Source organism: Sceloporus occidentalis, unplaced genomic scaffold, assembly GCF_023333645.1.
Source record: "Sceloporus occidentalis isolate IW3139 unplaced genomic scaffold, rSceOcc1.0.p SCAF_6, whole genome shotgun sequence".
In the NCBI taxonomy this organism is placed as follows: Eukaryota; Metazoa; Chordata; class Lepidosauria; order Squamata; family Phrynosomatidae; genus Sceloporus; species Sceloporus occidentalis.
This window is the reverse complement of record NW_028316986.1, coordinates 21,228,518-21,255,501: the sequence shown is the minus strand read 5'-3', so window position 1 is coordinate 21,255,501 and position 26,984 is coordinate 21,228,518. Positions and strand designations below refer to the sequence as shown.

Genomic DNA, 26,984 nt, shown 5'->3' with positions numbered 1-26,984 from the left:
TGTCAGGGGTATCCCATGTCCCTGACTTCTAGGTTTAGTGTCACCTGGTGCAGTAACTCATAATGTCTCCACCCCCCATTGACCTCCTCCAATATCACACTATACAGAATCCTTAGTAGTGTTTTTTGTACTAATGTTACTCATTAATCATAATTGTTGCATATTAATGAATGTAATGGTAATAGCTGTGACATAAACAACTCCGTTTATTTGTTTGTTGCTGTGTGTGTGTCTTCAAGTTGTTTCTGATTTATGGCAACCCTAAGGGGGGTTTCTTGCAAGATTTGTTCAGAGGAGGTTTGCCATTGCCTTCTCCTGAGGCTGAGAGAAGGTGACTTGGCCAAGGTCAACCAGTGGGTTTCATGGTCACGCTGGGAATTGAATCCGGGTGTCTAGAGTTGCAGTGCAGCACTCAAACCACTACACCACACTGGTTCTCTAAACAAGTAGCAAAATGAAGATTATTCCTTTAATTTACAGTATCATAGGCACAGCTTAAATACATCTACATATACATAGTTTCATGTTGTTGAAGTGAACATTTGGTTAAATGTGATGCTTTTAAAGATTTTTTAAAAAAATAAATTTAAAAAAAAAATAAAAATCTTTTGCCAGCTGGTGCAGACTGTATCCCCTGCACCCCTGTAGTGACACCACTACATTGTGTGCCTGTCCAAAGTGCACAAGGGAGTCTTTCATCATCTGCTGGGGACCAGCTTCATTCCCCACCTCAACCCCCAATGTGGAGACTGGGAACTCAGGATTGGTTCCCAAATAACCTGCATCTCAATTATTCCACTACCGAATTCTTGGGAAAGTTTCTTTTTGAGAATACAAATCCCATCATCTCCCAGCCAGCATGGCCAATGGCACATCTCAGATTCCCTCCTCCTAGCTCTCCATTGGAATATTGGAAACCATTGGAAAGAGCTTTCTTAGTGGTTATTCCCACTCTTGGCTCTTCCATGAGAGGCTACGCTGGGCCCCTTCCTGCTTTCATTTTACTGACATGTAAAGACATTTTTGTTCAAGCAAGCTTTTAACAGGTAAGCAGGGAAGTTTATTTATTTATTCTTTATGTTTTGTATGGCTTTTTAATGTTTTTCTAATGTTTTTTAATGTGGGGATTTTTATTTGTTTTCAAAATTTTAGGATTAAGGTTTTTTAACTGATTCTCTTTGGAAGCTGCCTCAGGTCACACTTTGGGAGAAAGGTGATGTACAAATAAATAAATAAATAGGATGTAGGCATTTGGAATCTTAAAAACCTAACTTTTCCAAGTTCTGCAAACCCACAGTAGTCTACAAAAATCCATTTCGACATGCATGCGTATGCACGTGCCTCCTGTTTGCCTGCCAGATTATAGTGACCCCATGAATTTTATGGGGTTTTCCAAGACAAGGAAAAATCAGAGGTGGTTCTGCCAGTTCCTTCCTCTGCAATATTGCCTACAGCACTTGATATTCATTGGTGGTCTACCATCCAAGCACTCACCAGGGCTGACTCTGCCTATTTTCCAAGATCATATGGGATCTGGTGTTTGTTAGTTTGTTTACAATTCTTTTAAGCTGGCTAAAACATTGATGTTTTGGTGTTTCTGTGAATGAATGAAAATTGTCTTCTAACTGCTTTGGGGTTGGAAGGAGAGTAATTGTAAGAATATTGCAAGATCCTATCTTCTGGCATTAGTTTACAGTGGCTGCTGCATGGGATATATCACTTTTAAACAAGTTATTTTCTGTTTAAGCATTTTATTTTAGGAGAAACTAAAGAATGAAAATAGCAAAACAAAACAATGCCTGTTAGAATCCAACAAGATCATTTAAGAGATAAAGGGATTCTCTAATAAAAATTAGATGTTTATTTGTTCCTGAAATTGGATCAGAGGTTTGAAGGGCTTCCCACCACAGAAATAAATGGAAAATATGGTGCCACAATATCTGTTTTAAAGTCAGGATTCCTTGCTCAAGGCACTTGCTGAGTAGGTTTTACATAATTATAGTCTCTCAAATGTTATCAGTCCACTGCTGTTTAGTTGGTTGCTTTGGAGACTTCCAATTATATGTTATACATGACTTGGCCAGTGTGTACGCTTGCTTAAGAAAGTCTTTATGTAGGAATCCAGGGCCATTAGGTTCAAAATGATGAAGAAGCATAGCTGTAGGAGTTGGTCTAATGTGGAGAAATTCCTGACAGTAAAAAAAAAAAAATCAACCTGCCATCCAAATACTGCTACATTTGTGCTCCCAGCTCAGTGGTGCATTGGAAGAGCACAGAACAACACTACACATTTGTGTGTTGAATAAACTGCAGAGTGAGCACAAGAGTATCTACTCAGAAGTTACGTTTATGCAAAATTCTACTTCTTACCTACTCTCAGGTAAGTGCAAGCCATATTTCTGCCTTCAAAACAAATTAACTAGGCAAATGCTAAAAATGAAATGATAATAATCTTTAAACTTTCATAAAATTAGACAGCTGGTTGTGAGACTTGGTGTCTTTATGATGTGAAGGTAGAAGGAGATAAGGGATGTGAGCACTTAAAATGCATGTAAAGGACACAAGATCTCACTGTGTGCATTGAACTATGTGATGTGTGCTACTTGGGAATATGTAGCATAGCAATGAATCATATCAGATCTAGTTTATATGTAAAAAGTGGCATGCAGGAAATCCATTTCAGTTGGTTTGTGATTCTTATCAAAGAAATTGTATGTGTGTGTGTGCGCATACATGTACATGCATGCAGGTCGGTGCCTATGATGTGCACAGTTGGTTGTTGCTGTATGCTTTCAGGTAGTTTCTGACTTATGATGACCCTAAGGCATGGTGTAGTGGTTTGCACATTGGACTACAACTCTGGAGACCAGGGTTCAAATCCCTGATTAGCCATGGAAACCCATTGGCTGCCATTGGGCAAGTCTCACACTCTCAGCCTCAGAGGAGGGCAAAGACAAACCCCCACTGAACAAATCTTGCTAAGGAAACCCTTTGGTAGCCTCACATATAAGTAGGAAACAACTTGAAGGCAACACAACAACAAAGATGAATCTATCATGGAGTTTTCTTGGCAAGATTTGTTCAGAAGAGGTTTGCCCTTGCATTCCCCTGAGGCTAAGAGAATGTGACTTGCCAGGGACTCCCAGTGGGTTTCCATGGCCAAGTGGGGATTTGAACTCTGATCTCCCAAGGTCCTAGTTCAACACTCAAACCACTACACCATGATGGCTTAAGATGGCAACTTTAAAAGGGCATTTCCTTTTTTCTCATACAGAAAGGAACACTTCTAAGCTTATGCTTCCTATGACATAGGTACACCCTCCTTGCTTCAGCACTAACATCTCTAATATGTATTCTACACTGTATGGAAATTCATAGTCCAGGGCTAAATCAAATTATTAGTGCCAGCTAGAGCAGTTTCATTAAATCAGTGAAAATGTATCAGTCAACACTTATGCAAGTCCCATTCTTTAAATGGGTCTATTTTAGTTGAGACTTACAATGGGATTTAGCTCTCAGTCACTTGCTTAAACGATGAACAGTTGTGCAACAAAAAGTGTTTAACTGGGCGGCAGCATTGTTACAGCCTCCTAATGTCAGTAGCCTATGTACAAGGCGGAGAAAAGGCCCCTGAAGGATATCTGTAGTTAGATGTTGTTTGGACAGTAAAGAAGCATTCCTTGATGTGTATGAAACTGGTGAAGAGGGTACTGCTTTTTTCATAATGGGTACATGAAAATATGAAAGTAATACCAGTTTGATGTGAATACCATAGGAACTTCTGTAGCAATTACAGTTAAGCAGGCAATGTGTGCAAAATGTGTGAATAATTCACATTGTGGACCTCATTTACATTTCTTGCCCTGTCATCCATTTATTTCAGTCTGAGACCATATACACAGGCTGGGCTTAAGCAAAGCACAGGGATTCAACACCTCATTGGGAGTCAGTCTCTTTTGCCTCCCTCTGTATATCCTGTTTTCCCCTCAGAGAGAGAAAGAGAGAGATTGAAGGAAGATTTAAGTTTCAGGCTCCTTGGTGAACCAGCAGGTTTTCAGCAGTGGGGAATCTATGAAGGAAAGAGACAAATATTTTCACTTGTGTTTGCTTAAGAATGGTCAGCTGTCCCTACAGGTTCCTAGTTCTCTTATTATTCCACCAACCCACCCGAACTTAAGACCAGAGACAAACTGTGTACTTGTTTTCCTATAACAAGAATATTATGTTTAAAAATAAAAGCTAGTGCAAGTCCTTTAAACTAACAAAAATGCAAATGTTTGAAGTTCCTTCCAAATTAGGATCCCTCCGTTTCAACCTGTGATGCAGTGACTGAATTGTGACTCCCAATCATGGATTAAATAAATTAAATAAACAATGGGTTAAATAAATTATCTGATGTTGTTGGGACTACTATGCCCCAAATCCCCAAGTCATGCTGGCTCAGGTTTCTCTGGGTTGAAGTCTGATTCTAAACATCCATGGATGGGAAACACTGCTCTAAACCATCTGCCTTGGTGTGTCATGGATGGAATAAGATGGGGATGCAGCTCAAGTTAATATGTCAAATTAACATGTTGTTGTTGTTGTTGTTCTGTTGTTGTTGAGTACCTTCAAGTTGTTTCTGACTTCTGGCAGCTCTAAGGCAATCCTATTATGGGGTTTTCTTGGCAAGTGTCTTCAGAAGGGGTTCGCCATTGCCATCTTCTGAGGCGGAGAGAATGTGGCTTGCCTAAGGGCACTCAGTGGTTTACATAGCCAAGATGGGATTCGAACCCTGCTCTCCAGAGTCGTAGGCCACCACACCACAGTTACACAGGGGGAGTCTATATATTCATACTCAACTGGACTCATTGCCAGTAGGAGTGTGAACTAAAATTTCCCTGTGGTCTCATATAGGTTGTGGTGGGGTCTGTTTAGTGTGTAGTAAACCCAGGGCTCATAGGATCAATATGAGGACTTACTGATTAGCAAGGATGATATCAACACACACACACAATATTTGTGTTTCTTCTGTGGAGTTTATTAGACAAGGGGAATTGGAAGTATAATCCAGTGGCAATCTGAACGTAATCATGGGGTTTAGCGTTATTGCGTGATAGACTGCCACATGCAAATTCAGGCAATGGCATGCTGTTTTCGGACAATGGGGAGCCAGTTCGAATGCAATGCGTATTCACATAATTGCGCGAAACTAGCAAATTTAAGTGAATGCGTTTTGGCCCCACTTTCTTTTCATTCGAATTTAAGAGAAATTCCTCCCGTTTGATAAACTCCTGTGTTTGGCTGCAGTCCTTACAGAACCTAGGAATGGGGGCACAATTCCCCAGCAACATATTGTTCTGAAGGATCCCTGTCCTAATGCAAATCATTTCAGGTTGGCTGAAAACTAGGAGAAACTTCTTAACAATAAGAACAAATACCTTTATTGGCCAACCAAAATGCACAATATACTTGTTGCAAGCTTTTGAAGCTCCATGGGCTTCTTTATCAGGCAAGATGTCCTGTTTGTTGTAACCTTGCCGGATGAAGAAGCCCATGGAGTTTCAAAAGCTTGCAACAAGGATATTGTGCATTTCGGTTGGCTAGTAAAAGTATCACTGATGGATTTTGGTTTGTATTTGGTTAAATGGCCAACACAGCTCCCCCTAAATGTTTTCTTAATAATAAAGGCAGTTCATCCTTTGAGCAAGCAATGAAAACCCATTAGCCTTTGGTGGAGATGAAAACTGCTAGAACTAGTTTGTTGATATAGATCAGCATAGCAGCTTACATATTTTTTTGGCTTCTCCACTGAGAGTCTATCATGACAGATGCCAGAACTTCAGCATTTGTATTCAAGTGTGCCTGCATCTGGGTAAACGTGTTGAATATCATGGCATAACAGGGATGGGGGAGGATTTTAAAAATGAAGCATGTACATAAGCAACACACATGCCTGCTCAGGGAATGCCGTGAGAGAAGAACGTTTGCTCATATGAATATGGGCACAAAGAATCAGAGGCCATGCAGTCCAAGTGCACTCCTGTGGGATGCAGCTAACCTTAAGTGAGACCATCCCCAACAGATAGCTTTTTAAAATCTCTCATTGAAAACTTCAAGAAAGGGTGAAATTACTCTTAAGAAATTGTTATTCTAATATTGGAAGTTGGAAAAGTTGATCTTGGTGACAGCAGGTTTCAAGATCCTGGGAGTCATGAGCCAAAAAAGTAAGTTTTCTTTGCTTTGCTAATACTATCCAAACCCTACCCTCCTGTAATTTAAGCCTATTTAAGCCTTTGGAGTTTATCACACTAGCGAGATCCCAAAGAAAAATGGAATTTAAACTAGATTTAAATAAAAACAAGCTGCACAAATGCAGGAACTTTATCAGACGACGTCACTGTTAAAGTGAAATAATGCCAAGTTAAACTGAACGTAAAGCAGAGAAAAATGGAAGGTTTTTACTTTCAGAACTTCCTGAACGTAAAAAGCTGCCGTTTCTCTCTGCTTTACGTTCAGTTTAAGTTCGCATTCTCTTTTAAATCCCGTTTTTCTTCGGGATCCCTAGGATGATAAAGTCTTCAGAGGAGGCAGCAGAGATTGGGCTTTTGCCAGAAGTAGGAAAAGTTACTTGTGTAGACTTCAGCTCTCTTCCCTGTGACTGATCTTCAGCTATGGGAAGAGTGCTTTGGAGTTCCTCTTTAGTCTTATCCAGGCCCTTCTGCTCAGGACTGCTCATTATTTGGGATTTCCCCGTAAATGGCTTGTTGCTGAAGCATTCCTGGTTCTTCCCGGGATAAGTCCTCTCATATTGTGATGTGTGTGAAAATCTTTGCATTTTCCCAGGGAAATGCCTTTTTAATCCCAATTTCCCCCGTGTGAGAGATGCGATGCGCCTGTGTCCCTTTAAAATACTGAAGAGATGTTGTGGGTGCAATGAGGCTCAATGAGAGGAGAAAAGAGAGGCCCTAGGTGTCTTTTAAATTTATATTTTGAAATTTAATTCTTTAATATATATATATATATATATATATATATTAAAAATTGTTATTTTAAAATTTTCTTTTAAAAAACCATCACATTGTACCAAATTTTCCACTTTATAACCACATGAAACTCCGTGTTTCTGTAAATACGTATAGGCTGTGTGTATGATATTGTAATTTAAAAGGATGGTTTTAATTTTGCTAGTTGTTTATGTCACAACAGCATTACCATTACATTCAGTGATATACGGGAATTACAACTTATGAGTAACATTAGTTCAAAAAACATGACTAAGGATCCCGTATGTTGGGGAATGGGAGGAGGTCAAGGGGGGTGACACCAGGAGTAGTGTGTGTATGAGAGGAATTGGGGTGTGTGTGTGTGTGTAAAACTGGTGTATGAGAAAAATGTGTGTGTGTGTGTGTGTGCCTATGAGAAATGTGTGTGTGTGTGTAAAATTGGTGTATGAGAGAAATTTGTGTGTGTGTGTAAAACTGATCTGTGTTTATGAGGGAAGTGTGTGTGTGTGTGTGTGTGTGTGTGTGTGAAACCCAGGCAAACCAGCAGCGTGTGTGTGTGTGTGTCTCTCTCTCTCTCCCCCCCCCCAAGAGACAGCGGTGGGTTCCTCTCCCACTCATCCGCCTGCGCCTCCGCCGCCTTTCCCCGGCTGCCCGAGGCGGAGGGCGACCCTGCCCCGGTGCCTTGTGCCCCGCATCAGGAGCAGGAGCAGGAGGAGGCAGGCAGGCAGGGAGGGCAGCAGCAGCAGCCCCGCCGCCGGCCCCTGGGCCCCGGAGTCCAAGGCGCCGAGCAGGAGCAGGAGGAGGAGGAGGAGGAGGAGGAGGAGGGGAGGGAGGCTGCTGGGAGCCCTGGGCGCCGCCAAGAAGGTGGCCTGGCGGTGGCTGCTGCTGCTGCTGCTGGGGCTTTCCAGATATGGTCAGGGAGGCGAGGATGGGGAGAGGGCAGGCAGAGGAGGAGGCGGAGGAGAAGGAGGAGGAGGCCTTTCTCTGAAGAGGAGAGCAGCAGGAGGAGGAGGAGGAAGGGAAGGGGAAAGAGGAGGAGGAGGAGGTGGGGACACCTTCGCTTGCCGCCCGAGGCACCAGGGCAACCCTCAGGTAGGTCGGGAAGGAGCCTTTTGGGGGGGTCCCGGACGCGTCCTCCTTTTCCCGGACGCGTCCTCCATTTCCCAGCCTCCTGGGAGCTTTCCCAAATGCTCTCCCTTTTGGAGCAGGACTCAGAGTGGCCAGGCGTCGCCTTAATTTTTGTCTTTCTTTCCCGGACGCGTCCTCCATTTCCAGCCCCCTCTCTCTCCCTCCAGAAGAGAGTGTGGTCGGGCGTCCTCCTTTTCCCGGACACGTCTGTCCAAAGGGGGCTTTCCCAAAACATAAGAGTGGATGAGGCGTCCTCCACTTTCCGCTCTCTGTCCAGCAGACGCTCCAGAAAGTGGGCCAGGAGTCTTCCTTTTTGCCCGGACGCGTCCTCCATTTTCAGCCTCCTCTCCAGAAGGCTTTCCCAAATGTTCTCCCGTTTGAAATAGGGATAAGAGCGACCAGACGTCGTCTTTTTTCCCCGGACACCTCCTCCATTTTCAGCCTCGTCTGCAGCCAGGAGACATTTCCAAATGTTTCCCCCTTTGGAACAGGGCTAAGAGTGGCCAGGCGTCCTCCTTTCCCCGGACACGTCCTCTATTTCAGCCTTCTGTCCAGGAGGTTTTCCCAAACGCTCTCCCGTTTGGAGGAAAGAGCGACCAGGCATCCTCCTTTCCCCGGACATGTCCTCCATTTCAGTCTTCTCTCCAGGAGGTATTCCCAAATGTTCTCCCATTTGTTGTAGGGCTAAGAGTGACTAGACGTCCTCCTTTTCCCGGACACGCCCTCCATTCCCAGCCTTGTGTCCGGGAGGAATTCCCCAAATGTCCTCCTATTTGAAGCAGGACTAAAAAGCATGGCTTTTATATTTCTGAGGTTGTTTTTAAAAAGAAGCTTTTATTTGAACACGTCCTCCATTTTTTTCCTGGAAGGTCCTCCATTAACAACAACAACAACAACATAAAAGCTCAAAACGTATTGGGAGAAAGGTGGCATATAAGATAATAATAATAATAATAATAATAATAATAATGCTCAAAACACTTATTGGGGAAAAGGAAGGATATCAGTGAATGACAGCAGTAGTAGTAATGAGAATACTGTAATATAAAAGCTTGAAACACTTACTGGGAGAAAGGCGGGATATAAGTCAAATAATAATAATAATAATAACAACGTAAAAGCTCCAAACATGCATGGAAATGGAAATGCAGGCTTCTTAGTCCTCCTGCTCCAAAGGGAGGACATGTTGGCAGAGAGCTCTGGTGCCACAACAAACCACAGTTCCCAGGATTCCCTAGCACTGAGCCAGGGCTGTTAAACCAGTCTCAAACTGGATTATTTCTGCAGTGTGTTTTGGATTTATGGCTGCATCCGCACTGCAGAAATAACCTAGTTTGACACCTCATGGACTGCCATGGCTCCATGCTCTGGAATTCTGGGAATGGGAGTTGGTTGTGGCACCAGAGCGCATGGAGCCATGGCAGTTCAAATGGTGTCAAACTAGATTATTCCTGCAGTGCGGATGCAGCCAATACCTATCCACCCACTGCAGCTGTCTCTGGCCTGGCAAGACAAAGGCTCTGGGTCAAAAGTGATCCTGTCCAGAGATCTGAGGATCCTTCAGGGACTCTGCAAACTAGATCAGGTAAGGAGGTAGCCATGCTTGGAGAGAATGGAGGAAGGAAAAGCATCTTTCCTTGGTGAGAGGATGAGAGCCAGCCATCAAGGATGCTCTGAGTCTGGTCCAGCCTAGGAAGCGCCACTCTTTCTCCGCCTTTACGCGTCCTCCCCTCTTTCTCTCCCCCTCTTTCCGCTCGCCTCTCTCTGCAAACACACCCACTTCTTCCCTCCTTCTTGTTGCTACCTGTGCCTTGCCTTGCCTTGCTTGCCTTGCCAGGGAGGGACCAACTTCCCAGTAACTTGGGCTGCTGCTGCTATTGTTGCAGGTCTGCCTTACTGCCAGCCAGGGACCTGTTGCTGCCCAAGCCTTCCCAGCCTTGCAGGTTTGTGTATGTGTGTGTGGTGGGGGTGGGGGTTATATGCTTATTCCCTATCATTTATTTAATTTTTGATTTTGAGTACCATGTCGGAGCTAGGAGGAGAAGGCATTCGGGTGGGTCAGCTGTGTGTGACAGCGCTGCAGCCATACGGATGGATGAATGAATGGATGGCTCAGAGCAGAGATTTGGATTTCCCTCTTCGGTGGAGGGGAGGGAGGGAGGCGAGAGAGTGTAGCAGGGGGTGCTTTGAGGATCACAGTGATGAAGATGAGGGTGGTGATGGTTTGCTTCTTGGGGGGATGGAACCCATGCACACACATGTCCATGCGCTGCCATGAATTGCAGGGTGTGCTTTGAGGATCACATTGATAATGATGATAGTTTGCTTCTTCTGGGGGAGAACCCTTACACATTCATGTCTGCACTCTACCGTGAATTGCAGGGTGTGCTTTGAGGAACACAGTGATAATGATGGTGATGGTTTACTTCTTTCTGGGGGAAAACCTTTACACACTCATGTCTGATCATTGCCATGAAATGCAGGATCACAGTGATGATGGTGGTGATGGTTTGCTTTTTCGGGGGGGGGGGGACCCATGCACACTTGTGTCCATGGGAAAACCCATACACACTGGTGTCTCTGTGCTGCCATGAATTGCAGGGTGTGCTTTGAGGATCACAATGAGGATGAGGATGGTGGTGGTGATCGTTTGCTTCTTCGGGGGGGGGGCATACACACACATGGCCATGCGCTGAGTGTGCTTTGAGGATCACAGTGATGATGGTGGTGGTGATGGTTTGCTTCTGCTGTGAGAAAACCCATGCACACACATGTCCATGCACATCCATATATTGCAGGGTGTGCTTTGAGGATCAGAGTGATGGTGGTAGTGGTGGTAGTGGTGATGGTTTGCTTCTTCTGGGGGAAAACCCATACACACTTCATGTCCATGTGCTGCCATGAATTGCAGGGTGTGTTTTGAGGATCACAGGGATGATGAGGAGGATGGTTTGCTTCGTCTGGGGGGAAACCCATGCACACTCATGTCCATGCACTGCCACAAATTGCAGACGAGTATGCAGTGTTTGCCAGGCATTGTAGGATCTACAATAGGCAGCTCCTATCAGGAAAAGGGGGATAGGGGAGAAAAACCCACCCTGCAGTTTCTAACCCAAACTCATTAAGAATCACAATCCTGATCCTGTCTTCCCCAACCCAACTGATGATGGGGCTTGGATGGCTGCAGGGTGGGGAGGAAAAGCGGAGGATCCGCAAAAGGGAGGTTTTGCGGACACGTGTCTGAGTGTGCAAGCACTTACACTTGGGGGGGAGGACTCACACTTGCGTCAGATGAAGGCACACACCAATGCACACACACACACAACAGAGAGAGAGAGAGAGAGAGAGGAAAATCTTAATGGGAAAAGTCTTGTGAGTCCCCCTGTCTTTCCCCCCACAGATACTGTATAAAGAGCAGAGAGGGAAATAGGTTCATCCTACAGAAAAGGGTCTGCAGTGGAAAATGGTGTTTCAAAGACAGCCAGCATCCAGCTGCTCTTTTCTAAGCATGGCAGCAGAACACACCCACTTAAAGGAAACTCCCTGTCTTTGCCCCTCCTGGCTTCATTCCTATAGCGAGGTGCTCCCCTTTCTGTTTAATTGGTTGATACCCTATATTGGCAGTTTGCTATGGTCCCTAACTACAATCGTATCTGGTAGGAGGTTTAGCACCCACTATAGCGTGAAACTAAGCTGCTGTTAAGATATTGAACTTTGTATTTATGGCTGCTATCCTATATGCGCTTATCTAGGAGTTGGTCCCTTTGAACTCAGAGGGCTTTGGTACTGAGAGGATGGGTATAAAGTTGCATTTCTGGTGTGCTTGTGGCTGGAAGCAAGGACTGCACTGTGGAACTGTTGCATGGGGTGGGGAGAGGGCTGCAATCATTTCTGCTATAGGGTTGGGGTATGTGAGATACATTGATTCCCTTGCCTGATAACGGGAGGGTGAGAGATAGAGTTCTGGACTGCAGAGTGAAAGCCCTTCACATCTGCATCCACCTTCATAACTGCTTTTCCCACAATCATGCAATAAAGCATTTAATCATTGTTAAATAAAAAGAGACAGGGCTGCATTTAAATGCACAGCCACAGTACATCTGAGCTTTTATTGAAAGTACTCTGTGTTTGTGCGTGCACGCGTGCCTTTGCCTGTTGATTTATGGTGACCCCCATAAATTTCATAGGGTTTTCATAGGCAAGGAATAGTGAGAGGTGGTTTGGCCAGTTCTTTTGTCCATCGTGTGTTAGTTAAACTGTAGCATCCATAACTGTGGGACTTGAAGGTGGTTTCAACGTTGCATCAGTCATGCTGAAGTCCACAGGAGACTGTCTGCATGGTATTCCCTGCCACGTCTGTGGGAGCACATACCAGGTGTAACTATTTCTAATGAGACACCTTAAATAACCTAAAGTAATAGTGGTAAAATAACATGCTATCCAAATCAATTTGAAGTGGTGCTCTGAACAGATGAAAAGAAATAGGTGTGTCAGACTTGTTCATGGGTGTGGTAGGGGACGCTAATGCATACCAAAACTGCAGACTTTGAGCATGGTAAAGTGCTCTTTTGAAATAACATGAATTGTATTTTAGACCAGCATTTTGCTGAGCTGGCGGTGGGGGGAGAAAAAGGCATGCAGTGAAGGTGCCATACAAATAATTCAGCATGTTGAGGGCAGTGTGGAAAGCTTAAGAGACAGAGAAATGCCCTTTCATGAGCACGGCATGAGATCAAGTTGAGGGTTAATGAAGAAATGTTCTTCACCATGGCTCACTCTAATTTCCTTCATTTTCCCCAACAGTTACTCAGTCTGACAAGCAAAAGCAAACTGCTACCTCTGTAGCACTTGTTAATTTTGCTTGATTTAGCATGTTTGCTGCTGGACAAAAATCGATTTTTCTTTTCCCTGTACAGCAAACTCACTTGCTTTTCCCCTTTCCCCCCAGCCCAGTTTTATGTCTTTAGATATTTACTTACATCTCTTCTTCAAGCGAATTAAATAATTAAGAGACACCTGCAGTCCTGATTGAGTTCTTATTGAGATTGGTATTATTAGGAACTCCATTACTGTAAAAAACTAACACAAAAAACCCACCTCACTATGTATTAGCTTCATCTCAACAGAGGTAAGGCTACATCTTACTAATATTTTAGTTTAATATCTTAATACAGACCCAGCGTGGTATAGCAGTTTGAGCATTGGACCATGACTCTGGAGACCAGAGTTTAAATCGCATCTTGGCCATGGAAACCCATTGGGTGACCTTGGGCAAGTCACACTGTTATCAGCGTCACAGGATGGCAATGGCAAACCCCCTCTGAAGAAACCTTGCCAAGAAAACCCCAGAATGGGTTCACCACCTTACAGTCTCCATAAGTTGGAAACAATTTGAAGGCACACAACAACAACAAGCAGAAATAAGGCCACCTCTTACCAATAATTTTAGTTCCGTGTCTTAATAGCAATATAAATTAACTCTATCATGGATGCCAAACCTTCACCAGAGATTATTGTAGTTAGGGGTGATAGCAAACTGCCAAAATACTGTCTCATTCCATTAAACTAAAGGAGAGCACCTCACTGTAAAAAGGAAATGCAATGAAGAATGAAACTGAAAAAAAAAATCCTACAAGGCTACAACTGTGGATGCATTCAATCTTTCTGCTCTCTTCATTCCGGTTTTATAGACCATCTGTTCAAATTCATTCAGGTGTATATGACCAATTTTTCTCATCATCTTCCCTTTTAATAAGTTAGGTAGCTCAGTGACATTCTTTCTCCCACTTTCCATCTGCCTAGTCCTCCTGCAGTTTGTGCCAATTTTCGTGGACTCCCAGTGTGTTCAGCAAAATGGGATTCTGTTATAATATGAAATCTACTACCCCAGTGATGGGCATGGCCAGACTTCCCACACTTTATTCCACATCTTTATGATTTCTTTTTTCTTTAGGGCATAGCTGCTTTTGATGGAACACTATCCAGAGCCCCATTTCTCTAATTTGCCTTCCTCTGTTCAGAAACACCAGGACTTTGTATTGGATCAGGCCAATGGTCTACCTAGGTCAGCATTTTGACAGCAACCGACCAGCCAAATACCTCAAGGATCAATGTTGGAAAGATCCATGTGCCTAGAATTTTTATATTTATATATATAGCTACAAGCTTCTAGCGCATTTACACATGAGAATCTTAAATTGTTCTTCAGTTCTTTGTTCTGTGTTAGGCACTGAAAGATTTTATTGTAATTCCCTAGTTTTTAAAAAAAATGCTTAAGGAAATTCATTAACATAGTGCAGTAAATACACACACATACACACACACAAACACATACATGTTCATTGTTGCTCATTAAAACCAATATTCATAAGCTTTCTTGCAAAACTGGGACTCAAGCCAGTGCATAACAAGATTAAAAACAAATACAATAAAATATAGGCAAGAATCCTCTTGGTATTGTAGACCTGTGTGGTTGTTTTGCAATAGACATATTTGGTTCATAGTTGTGTAAAGAGAGTTCTACAAGTGTAATCATTTCACATGAGCTTAAGTCATACTGATAGCCCAGACTACAATAGAATCAACAATAGGGCCGACTATACACAGGTTGCTGAGTTGCACAATGTATTCAGCAGGAAGGTGGCGTAGTACAACTGCTGTGTAACAAAATGAGTGTTGATTTATACCTCACAAGCATTATGTAGGATCTCAGCCATACTATTATCTACTAGTTAGATAAATGCCCTCTCTCAAAATGGATGTTGTGATTTTGGCTTTTAAGGTGGCAACCCTGTCAACTGTTATACAGCTTGGGGAGGATGTGACCAGCATTGGAGGGCAAAGATTGACAGCTCAGTTAGCCATGCTAACTCTTTTCCTGGGCCCAGGTTCTAAACGTAATTATGTTCAGCATTTATATAACACTTTTTGAATGTCGAGTGTATTTCACAAATCTTGCTTCATGGATTTTAAGGAATGGGATAAGCAATCTTGAGAAAGGTGGTGCAGAACTCACAGCTGGTACTGGATTCTGTATCTGGCAGCTGCCTTTTTAAAGAACCTGGGAGTTGCCTCAGATGACTCTCCATGATGATGAACAGAGGTGAGAATTATATGGCCTTCCACATGTTGTTGGACTGCAAGTCCTAGCATTCCTCAGTATTGGCTGTTCTGGCCAGTGCTGATGGGAGTTGCAGTACAATTGCATCAGGAGGGCCCCGCAGTTCCTGTACCTGTAGTAGATAAAGAATATGATGCCAACCAACACCAGGAAGAACAATGATACTGAGTGAGTTCCCTGAACCCCATATTTTGCCCATCCCTGAAAACTGGCATGAGCTTTTCCTACTGCCTTCCTTTTCAATCCTGGCAGATTTTTTAGGGAAAAGCAGTCCAGTTAAAACTGGACAAAAATTATTAGCATTGCATGTGAGCTTTATGAACTACAAAGGCTGCAATTGCATGCAGGGGCATCCTTAGAGGGTACAAAGGATGCGTACCACATTAGGTGACATGCTAAGAGGGGGTGACACCACTGCTCCCCAAATAGTTGTCTTTTTGCAGAAATGGGCTGGGACATTCACCTGTGTCCCTTTAAAACACTGAAGAGATGGTGTGAGTGGGATAAGGCTCAGTGGGAGGCCAAAGGAGAGGCCCCAGGTTTTTTATTCTTTTAAAATTTTCTTAGCAAACATCAAATTTCTTAGAAAATTTCTCAGAAAATTATCAAATTTTCACTTTAACCACATGAAACTATATACATGTAAATAATTTGGGCTGTACATATGATATTGTAATTTAAAGATTTAATTTTAATTTTGCTAGTTGTATATGGCCAAAGCGCACTGCAGAAATAATCCATTTTGAGACCATTTTAACTGCCCTGGCTCGATGCTAGGGAATTCTGGGAACTGTAGTTTTGTGAGACATTTAACCTTCTCTGTCAGAGAGTTCTTGTGCCACAATAAACTAAAATTCCCAGAATTCCCTATCACTGATGAGCCAGGGCAGTTAAAGCTGTCTCAAACTGGATTATTTATGCAGTGTGTTTTGGACCTATGTCACAATTATTGCCAATACATTCAGTGATATATGGGTATTACAATTTAGAAGTAACATCAGTACAAAAAATATCACTAAAGATTTTGTATGGTGTGGTATGGGAGGAGGTCAGTGCAGGGGGTGACACCATAAATTACTGCATGGGGTGACATCAACCCTAGAGGCACCACTGATTGCATGAGAGAATGTTTGTTTTAAATACAAAATGGCTTACTTCTGTCTCTTCTAAAAGTAGGACTGGCTCTAAAGGTGATCTCCCTCATGAACATGCTGGGGTGCAAAGAGTGACAGCAAAATGTTGGAGCTGTGTGTGTAACATGTTCTCTCCTGTAAACTGCCACCTCAGTTACTGTGGAGAACATTGTCCAGTTCTAGTGTTTAAGTAAGATAAAGGTGCCAGTCTAGTCAACTTATGAATATGGAATGGAGGGAAGAAGGGAGGCTGTCTTATTCCTTACTTCATTCAGAAATTGTCTTTGGCTTGCTTCAGTTAAAGGATCTCAAGTAAACTATCTAAAAATGATCTGACGTGTGGAGCACCTCTACAAGTTGGAGTAAATCTGTAGCCTAGAAGACCAATGGTCTGATCCTGGTTCAAGCTTCACGTATTCCTCAGTATCTCTATGGCTGTACCAAGGTTCATTGAATCAGAGTTGGAAGAGACCACAAGGGCTATTCATTCCAACTCCTTTCCATGCAAGAATACACAATCAAAGCACTTGGCCATCCAGAAAAGCAGCTGCATGGGTACAGTGCCTTTAGGGCTATGCTGACACCTTAGAAGGAGACAGATGTGATTTTTTCCGCAAACACTAGCATTGTGCACCAGAGAAACTAGCTGGCATTTCAGTTAGGAATAAGTGCATACAAAGGAGTGTAATGTTCATAGTCATAGTGCTAGCAGCTGATAGGCTGGACAGCGTGACACCTGTGCTGATCTTCCATTTGAATGAGTCCTATGAATGAAAAGAAGCAATCTGCAGAGATTCTGAGTGCCTTGAAGTTACAGGGAAAACCTCTGAAACAGCCTGCCCTTGTGTCTCTTGGAATTTTTAAATGTAGTACCATACTTCTCAGTATGAGGATATGGGCCCTATATGTGTCAGCTCCAAGATATGCTGCTAGTAAAGTTCCTTTAATTTGTAAAGCCATTGCAGATCAAAGACATATCAAAACATATTGTTTTGCCTGTTATAGACTCAGAGCTGTGTATGTTCTGCAAGCACTTCAGCACATTTGCAAAACAATGTATTGATGGGCACAGCCATTTGATTTTACTGAGAATCTCAGCCTTGACTGAGAAACAAAAAACAAGTTTCTAGCCCCCTAGCTCTGTACATAGGCTTGAAAGTAAAGGCCTAGATTGAATAAGATGCCTGAATCCACTCTCCAGTTTTCTAGAGATAATCACTGGCCTTTCTTCCCTTCTATTACTAGTCAGGTAAATTATGCAAAATATGACAGTGAATGTCTGCATACATAATTTATACAAGTTCAGCTTTACTTAGCCCAGAATATGTGTTACCTTGTACACAGTAAAAACTGCCTTAGAAAGTCTTCTGCAGAATAAAAAAGGTATCATCTTGTTAGAGTAATAATGCACTCTTACTGTAATTCACAATGCAGTTTGATAGCCAACAGAAGTCCAAGAGTGGAGGCATTACTCGACAATATAATGTGTGAATAAGAAACTGGCCACATGACATTGTGTACCAAATTTTGTGAATTCTGCAACATGGGAAATTCTATAGATGTGGAAAAGGGTGTTGTTGTTTGTTGTGTATGTTTATGTCACTTCGAACTTGGGGTACTCCAAAGGTGACCCTACCACAGCATTTTCTTGGGAAGGTTTGTTCATGGGAGGTTTGCCATTGCCTTCCTCTGAGGATAAGAGAATGTGATGTGCACAAGATCACTTAGTGCAGTGGTTCCCAACCTTCCTAATGAAATGACCCTTTAATACAGTTCCTCATCTTGTGGTGATCCAAACCCATGAAATTATTTTTGTTGCTACTTCATAACTGTAATTAAATAGGTGCTTTCCAATGGTTTTAGGCAACCCCTATGAAAGGGTCATTCAACCCCCAAGGGGGTCCTGACCCACAGGTTGGGAACCACTGACTTAGTGGCTTCCACTTGGTTGCTAAGTAGTTTGATCCCTAATCTCAGAGTCCTAGTCCTGCACCCAAACCAATACACTATTTTCTTAATTGAATTCTGGTGGCAGAATTGTCCTCACTTTGCTTTGGTGTATGATTTTGTGTCATAAACTGAGTTCCTATGTCATGTTGGCAGAGCATACAAGCAAGTTTCCACCAAGATACTTAAGGAAGGCAGTAGAGCTTTCTCCCTTGGCCTGGCTACTTCCTGTGTTGTGCAACAGGAGTGGAGGGGGAGGTGGGGCTCTTCTGGGCTCAGCTCCATTTCTTTAGGTACTGACTGTCTCTAGAAGTGTGCCCTAGCTTATTTCAACTGTACTTAGCTATGAAGAGAAGAAGACGTGGGCTCTACTCTGTTAGCATACCCTACAATATTCTCGCTGGAATATGGGGTTTCATATTTTCATATTTTGATAGCTAAAATCAGGGATGTTTTTAAGAGGTCACAGTGACCTTGGAATCACTAAGACATTTCACATGGTAAAAGCACAATGTCCTGAAAGATGTGGAAGACTTGGAAAGCACTAAATAAAGGTTAAATGGGTTTGCTGATTACTACATCCTCCTCCAGGTTCTCTGCATATCCTCTTGCAATAGGGACTGAGTGAATCCCATTGCAAAACAGTTAAAGACCATATTTCCTTCTTCCCCCCAGGCTGTGTCTGTTCACCCCTTCCTATACAATTATCCAGTGGTCTCAGGTTTGATCAGTAATTGGTCACTCCAAAGTTAAAATGATCAGTTATTCCGAAATTCTATTGCCAATACCATGGGAGACCATTAGGTCTTTGTCATACAGCAGGATATCACCAAGTACCCCTCGAGGCTATGAAATCAGATATAAATATTAGCCCCAGTGCTAGCCTCATGTGTGGTCAGAGAGTCCCTCACTGTGTCTCCCTCAAATGCTATCTCAGCCCCATTCCATCTACCATGGAACCCTCTCTTCAGGACTGGTAATTATCCCCCCCTCTAACTCCCAATTTCTTACTATCCAAGCTTTCACAACTTTATGTTAGCTCTGTATGGTCAGGGACATAGCCGGGGGGGGGGGGTTCTTGGGGTCCGGAACCCCCCCCCATTAGAATAATGAATGGTGCGTGCTGCTGCGCTGCCTCACCCAAGCCCCATTATAATGGTGGCACTTAGTCTGGACCCCCCCCCTTCCTGAAATCCTAGCTACGTCCCTGATATGGTTCTAAGATTTGCATTGAATTTATGTATTTGTGCGGACCTAAATAAAACTCTCTTCAGCTCGAAACAGACAGGCCGAATAGAGTGGCTTCGAAACACTTGGGGGTCATGGTGTTTAGACGATGCTTGCCCCCAAAGTGACTGGAAGCTGATCTGAGGCTATCTAAGGTGGGCTGAAGCCACCAGCAAGGAGTGAATTTAATCTGCTCCTGCCAGTGGCCCATTCACAGCAGTGGCCCACTTCGGGAGCAGGCTGTCCAGTCACCAGGTGCCAGAGCGATCACGTCCGGAGCAACCAGAGATGATGCCTTCTGGGCCACCTGCTTTGGTCTGTGTTCACTGAAAATGGAATCTCTCTACTGGTGTACGTACATGGAAAGATCCCCTTAAGATATCCACCTCTTGCAGGCCTCCTTTTGAGCTAATAAATTCTCCCCAAATATCAAGGAGATGCTGTCACTGTTGGTGGGGGCTACAAGTCCCCCCCTACCTTTTGAGTAACAGCTCCCAGCCTCAGGCTGTTCCTTCCTATCTGGGAGCTCAAGAACAGTCAGCACAAATCCAGACCAACACACACACCCCATAGCTGATACGTGGCTGGAGAGATAGTGCCAACATTCCCTGGTTGTTGTTTTGCACCAGTAGGAAACTGCCTCCACAGCTAATTGGATGGCCTTCTGCCTCAACCAAAAGATACTGGAGAGCTCATCCTTTGGGTTCCACAGAAACTGAACTGTATGAGAACTACAGTGTCCTCTGTAGCCCTGAAGATTTTTGTCTGTAGTTATCTCAGGTCCAAAAAAGTACAAAGATAGGCATAGCTTTCACTTAGACCTATGTGTGTTACTCACAGGATGCTGGGCATTGTGTGGAATGATGATGGTATGTTTGATTTTTAAATGATCATAATGATGATGATACCATACATTTTCAGCTGTCACGCCTGCTATCAGTCTATAATATCAGACTTCTAATTTTGTAAATTATATTTAAAGAGGCACAGGTTTAGATTGACTGTTTAAAAATAATTGGCTCCTGATATTATTTTGAGTGGTTGTTGGAGAAGGAACCTGACACGGTGATTTAAAGTGAGATAACAAAAACATCAGTCATGGCTTGACAATTGTTTTAACATTTTAAAATATCCTATTTGGGAAAAACACGATAGCCCTGAGCTGTTTAGCATTTGGATTGTGTGCATTGAGGTCTGGTGCTTTTGCCCAATTTGGGAAAAAGTTTAGGTGATTATTTTTAGTATTTGTTTCATTTTGGTGCCCTTGAAGTCATCTTGACAGTGAAGTTTAGTAGGTTTGCCAAAGCAGGCCCTATGGATAGATTATCAACAAGCTGAGGGACAAAGGAGGTTGCTGGAATTTGGTCTTTTGTGAACCGTAGAAGGTTGAAAGTTAATAATGATTGTGACATATTTCAATATTATTAGGACTGTACACATATTTGGCAAACTCTGTCAGTTTGTGTAATGGTAAATGGTAATTGTGCTAATAATATTCTTCACTACAGCAGTTAATAAGGCCACATCAATTCCCCAGTGATTTGGGGATGTGGAAGAATTGTGGAGAGTAAATGTTTACAGGAGAAAGCTATTGTAACATTCATTATTACTTGTCTTGTCTGTTTGCTTTCTGTTTGGGACATAAGCATTATGCAGCTTGTGTATAATGCAAGAGGTATGGGAAGCACATACCTTTCTTTAAGGTATTTCCAGTTCTGCTGACTATGAACAGGAGCTATGTGTTTCAGTGCTGAACTAGTAATGAAGGAAGCCACAGTTGGTCAATCCCCAGATTTTAATTAGGGGAGCTCAAAGTGATCAATTTATGATTTAGTGTCTTTAAACCTGACTTTGGTCAGAATATTAGAGTTGCTTGTTGGAGCTTTAACCAGTTCAAAAAATTGTGTCCAGTCCAAGGTAGTGATTGAAAGTAAAGGTCTTTCTCTGCTGTTTATCTGCAGACTGCCCCTGCATGTGGAGATTTCATTTTTGTTGTCACAATCAGTGATCAAGTAGCTTCTGCCTAGACTATCTGAAGAAATATTTCTTGCCTGCCCATCATTTAGATTGCCAGGGAATACCGTTCTGCATGTATTTCTAGTTTTAGAGGTGATGATGGTTGGGGTATGTAGGACTGTATTGTTTGCAGAGTGGCAAACAATACAACTCCCAGAACTGCCTTAAAAGATCTGTTCAGGTACTGTTCAAGAACCAGTTTGTTCTCGGAAGCTTCACTTGGTTCGGCTATCAAGATATTTTTCTAGTTCCCTAAAGAATTCCTTTTCTGGACTACAAATCCCAGAACCTCCAGCTGCCATGGCCAGTGGCCAAGCTGTCTTGGGGTTCTGGGAATTATAGTGTGAATAGAGAGAGGGCTTTGCTTTATAATATTGATGAATTTGCAGGGAGTTGTTTTTATCCTTTTAGTATTCTGTGGAAGGATGGGTTCTTTTAGAATGTAAATACAGTGGGCCCTTGTTATCCGCTGGGGTTTGGTTTCAGGACCCTCTGTGGATACCAAAATCTGTGGATGCTCAAATCCCATTAAATATAATGGCATAGTAAAGTGGTGTCCCTTATATAAAAGGGCAAAATCAAGGTTTGCCTATGAGAATTTGTATATTTTTCAAGTATTTTCAAGCCGTGGATGTTTGAATCCATGGATAAAAAAATCTGTGGATAAGGAGGGCTGACTGTAAAAAAGAAGGAAAGAAACAAATTAAGGGATGTACATGTTACCTGTTTCATTCCTGCACACAAGAAAACATAATTTCAAAATTGTGTTTATCTTCCTAATGGGATAAATTACATGCAGTTTTGCACATTTTTGATAATTTCCCACACTTCATAACTTTCTTCAGGAAAAAAATGTGCAAAGTTTTGTTTTTGTGTGAAAAATGTTTTTGTGTACAAACATACTTTTGTGCAGAAGACAATATATTTTATGTAAATACACTGTTTACTGCACAAGATGCGGTAACCTTTAGAACCTTTGAACCTTTAGAAGGTTCAAATGTTTTATTAAAATATGTAACATTTATTTGATCTTAATGCTTCACTTCACATGTGCATATTGGTTTGAAGAAGAAATTTGCTGAAATCTGTTGAACTGCTCTTTTCTTTTCTTTTTCTTTTTTTCTTTTCTCCCCCCCCCCCCTTTCTTTTGGTGTACAAACCTATCCCTGTTATTTCCCTGTCATTTTTGTTTCTGCTTCCAAATTTTCAGCCCAGTAATGTCCAGGAACACATCGCCTTCATTAACTGAGGCATACCCATACACGGACCAACTCTTTGATAGTCCGGTTGGAGAAATAGTGCCATTATTCGAATTAAACAGAAGCAGTTTAGTGGGGAAACCCCATGCAGATAATTTCTGCACAGAACCAGTAGCATAAGTGAACAATTAGGCTACTGGGCTGTGAGTACAGACCTTTTAACTAGTCTGACTTCACAGCAGGATTAGCACAACAAAACTTCTCTAACTATGCCACACTGGTGTGGGTGCCATGTGCTTTACTGCTAGGATACATGCAGCATATTTTCCTTCAAAACCATTCTATGGATTCTCTCTACTGATGTTTACATGGGCTTGTTGTTAATATATTTCTTAAGTAGTTCCCTTTGCTTCCAAGTCTTTTGATTGTAACTAAAGTACACCTGTGGCCTCTCCCTTGCGGAGTGCCCTCCCCAGGGAGATTTGCCTGGCATCTGTGTTATTGTCATTGGGTCACCGGGTAAGGGCTTTAAAAAAATAAGACGTGTTTGAGTTTATTTCATAATCAGGGCTTACTCTTCTAATATTGTTTGAAATTAAGTGCTGCCAGATTCCCATTTTGGCAATTAGGGATTTGTTTTTGGCTATTGTGGTAATGATTCACTTCATAGACTGAGTTGTCATTTGGCAAATGGATTGATGGATGAAAAAGCCAGAGTAACCTCAGGATAATGCAAGTGTTCTTATTGGGCACTGTACTATTTCTGTATTATTATTGTTGAGTTAGTTGTGTTCTATTGTTTTTGTGTTTTAATTGAACAATTGTATTTTCTTTTGAGAATGTTAGCTGCCATGGTAATGTCACTGGCATAGAAGACGTGAGTTATAAATTGCAGAAATAAATGTATCGGCACACCAGGTTAAGGTCCCATCTTTCCTATATACATGTTATTGTCAGCATTTGTTAAATGGACAGGAAATCTTAACACATTTTTTAAAAATTGGTCATCCAAGAGAGCTGTGTGTCTGTGTTTTGAATCTGTATTAGTTTGAAATTGACCATTTATCAGTTCAGGACACCAGAGGAGTGTAGAGAAAGTATTTTTGATGGCTATCTCTAACTACGGAGACTCAGAAAACAAGAGTTGAGCATCTTCCAGAAGCAACATGATATATGGTCAAACGTATGTTATCACTACCTGAATGACCATGGCTTCAGACATAGTAAACAAACACAACCAGCCTAGTGTGTTCTTTCTTTGACCAAGATAATGCCCCCTCTGAGGAATGAATTAGGGAGCTGGATGGAAGGTGTCTTGTAGATGATGGAGTGAGTTTGTTTTCTGCTGCTCCAGAGGCTGTGGATTCAAATGACAAGAAAAGAGATTCCACCTAAACATTAGGGAAAAAAGACAGTCAAATAGACTGTCTCAGGGGATGGTAGGCTCTCCTCCTTTTGAAGACTTTAAATAGAAGTCGGATGGGCATCTTTCAGGAGTACTTTAGTTGTGTATTCCTGCATGGCAGGAGGTTGGACTAGATCAGCAATTCTCAAACTCTGGTCCTTGGGGTGTTTTGGACTTCAGCTCCCAGTAGCCTCAGTCAACTTAGCCAATGGTCAGGGATTCTGGGAGCTGAAGTCCAAAACACCTGGAAGACCTGAGTTTGGTAACCACTGGACTAGATGGTCCTTGCAACCCCTTCCAACTTTTTGTTTCTGTGATTCTGTGATTTAGCAGGGATTTTGCATAAGACAAACTCTGCTAGGCCATTAAGAAAATGACTGTAATGTTGGGATGCTCTGATAAGATTCCTGTATGGCAGTGGTTGACTTTCTATGACTGTGTGGAATAAACATTGTTTTTGAATTCTCATGCTTATAGTTGATACAGATTAACTAATATGTCAGTTCTCAAGGTAACAAAAAGCTTTTTGCCCGGTGGCTCCTCACTCACCCATCCCCGTGGCTCTTCCCAAACCTGAATGCATTTGCAACTCGGGATTTGTTAAACTATAGCGAATGTGTCTTTATTTATTTATTTATTGGTCTGTTGGAACCCACACAAATTCCCAGTTTGTTTCTTTTGCTTAGTTGGCATCCTGATGAAAGCAGCCTGCTTATTAAGGCAGCCTTGATCCATTTTTTTGTATATACATCGCATGGCTCTTACGTATGCACAGTATAATGAGAATGCATATCTGAGCTTTTAGAGCCACAGCATCTTGGCTTGTCACAATATACACTGTACATAAGAGAAGACTGGAAAAACAGCAGCAAGCATCACATTTTTAGGCATCAGCCTGGCAGAGGGATGGAAAGTAGGTCAGAATTCTTAGGTGTCTGAGCCAAATTTGTAGGCAGCTGGTTGACCAGCTGCTTAGGATTTTTCCAGCATTGCCTAAGACATTACCTCCTTTCCTATTTCCCATTGTATTTGATTAAGAACACAATCTTAACAATACAACCTATGGTATATATCAGATCATCTCAGTTTTACATTTAAGATATACAATATAGTGAGGGGGTTACTGCTGGACAGTAGGGCTTCCTCTCTTGATATTGATACTGAACTCTGAAGTTGAATATTTTTGAAAGTGAGAGATAGGATGGAGATGTGGTCAGAGGAGGCTTAGAGCAGAACCCTCCAAATCACGGCCCCCTTGGAGGGGGTAGGACTTGTGATTTTGGTTTCAAATCTTCATTTAGCTATGAATTCAGTGGATGACCTCATGATAGCCATTGTTGGTCAGCCTAACATCCCTTACCAGGAGATTGTGAGGATAAAAAGGTGTACATTGAACTCCTTGGGGAAAAAGTGGAGTATAAATGCAATAAATCAATTTAGTAAAAAATAAATAATCAGAACCAGTTATAGTGGTTTTTAAGTGCTGAATCTGAACTGCAGAAATAATGCAGTTTGATACAACTTTAACAGCCATAGTTCAGTGCTATGGAATTCTGGAATTTGTAATTTTGTGCAAAATTTAGCCTTCTCTGTCAGAGAGCTCTGGTTCCAGAACAAACTACAAACCCCAGAATTCCATAGCATAGAACCATGGCAGTTAAAGTGGTGTCAAACTGCATTATTTCTGCAGTGCAGATGCAGCCTGGGAGACCAGGATTCAAATTCCTAATCACCCATGGATACCCACTTTCAGACCTTGGACAAGTCAGATTCTCAGCCTAAGGGAAGGTACATTGGAGTTGACTTAAGACACATAACAATGACAAAAAATAAATGAGAGCTGTAGGACTTTTTTAGAACTATTATGTTTCAGCTGTTTTAAAAATGACCCTCAGTTGTTTATTTAAGATGTATTTGAGTTTAGTACTGGCTATCATAGGTTTTTCAGAAGCAGTGGGTTTCTACATTCTGATCCCCCACCCCCCTTGTTTTAAAGATTAATACACTTCAGTGATTACGTAGGCCAGACATGCACATTGAAATTTTTCAGATTTGGAAAGATAGTCGAGATCATCAAAATAGGACAATGTTCAGATGTAACACTACCCTCCAGTTTAGTATTGCCTCAAGCTTTCCTTACCTCTAGTATCATTACCTCATTGTCTTATCTCATGCTTGCATACACACATACCCCATCACAAGAGGTTATATTAGCCATGGCTTATTATGTTGCTCAGGGCCATTAGTTTTAGTGAAGAACACACTGCAGGCAAGGGGACAATAGGGGTGACAGATTTACCACACCATCCCCACCCTGGCAGGGTTCTTGCAAGTTCTGTTACTAATCTACACAGTTCTCTGGAGTCAGAGATTACTTGTCTTGATGGTGACACCTCATCTTATGCTACTGGTGGGCAGGTGGGCAAGTGAGTGGAAACAGGGAGTCAGCTGAAGGCCATCTGCTCTACTTGGATATATTTGGGATTTCCATTAAAGATGTGATGATGATTTGTGTTTCACTCTTGCCTCAAGGAGCAAGAAACTTTTAGCCATCCCTGGTGTTGCCTAAACCCAACAAACCGTGATCAGGTTCAACATCATGTTATGAAGCTGGTTTAGTTCAGACAAACAGTTATAGTATTAAGATTCACTGTGGTTTGGGGCTTAGATATAACACAAAAATGGTTTATTTGAACTGGAAGGGAAACCTTTCCATTTCTTCTTCGCAACCATGCTGGATAAGGTGAGTGGGGTGGGAGAGCAAGAGAACCTGAAACTTACCTGGGCCCCATTCCCACTTACAAATAAATCGGTGTGCAATCC

General features: G+C 42.3%; 1 protein-coding gene and 1 pseudogene across 7 annotated transcripts in view; one reads left to right on the top strand and one right to left on the bottom strand.

Moving 5' to 3' along the window:
- The window catches only part of LOC149310482 (uncharacterized), a 49,154-nt pseudogene extending 24,440 nt beyond the window's left edge, over positions 1 to 24,714 (bottom strand).
- Positions 1 to 26,984, top strand: part of SLC8A1 (solute carrier family 8 member A1) — a 374,303-nt gene that overhangs the window by 1,312 nt on the left and 346,007 nt on the right. For 4 of the 7 annotated variants that reach the window (XM_089529043.1, XM_089529041.1, XM_089529042.1 and 1 more), the window contains exon 1: positions 8,007 to 8,078. The exons of 1 other annotated variant lie outside the window; for it this stretch is intronic. The gene's annotated coding sequence lies outside the window, so the exon portion shown is untranslated. Of the gene's footprint in view, positions 1 to 2,328; positions 2,381 to 8,006; positions 8,079 to 9,628; positions 9,700 to 26,984 lie in introns of those variants that run through there. 2 more of the 7 variants (XM_089529039.1, XM_089529040.1) reach the window with 2 other exon arrangements.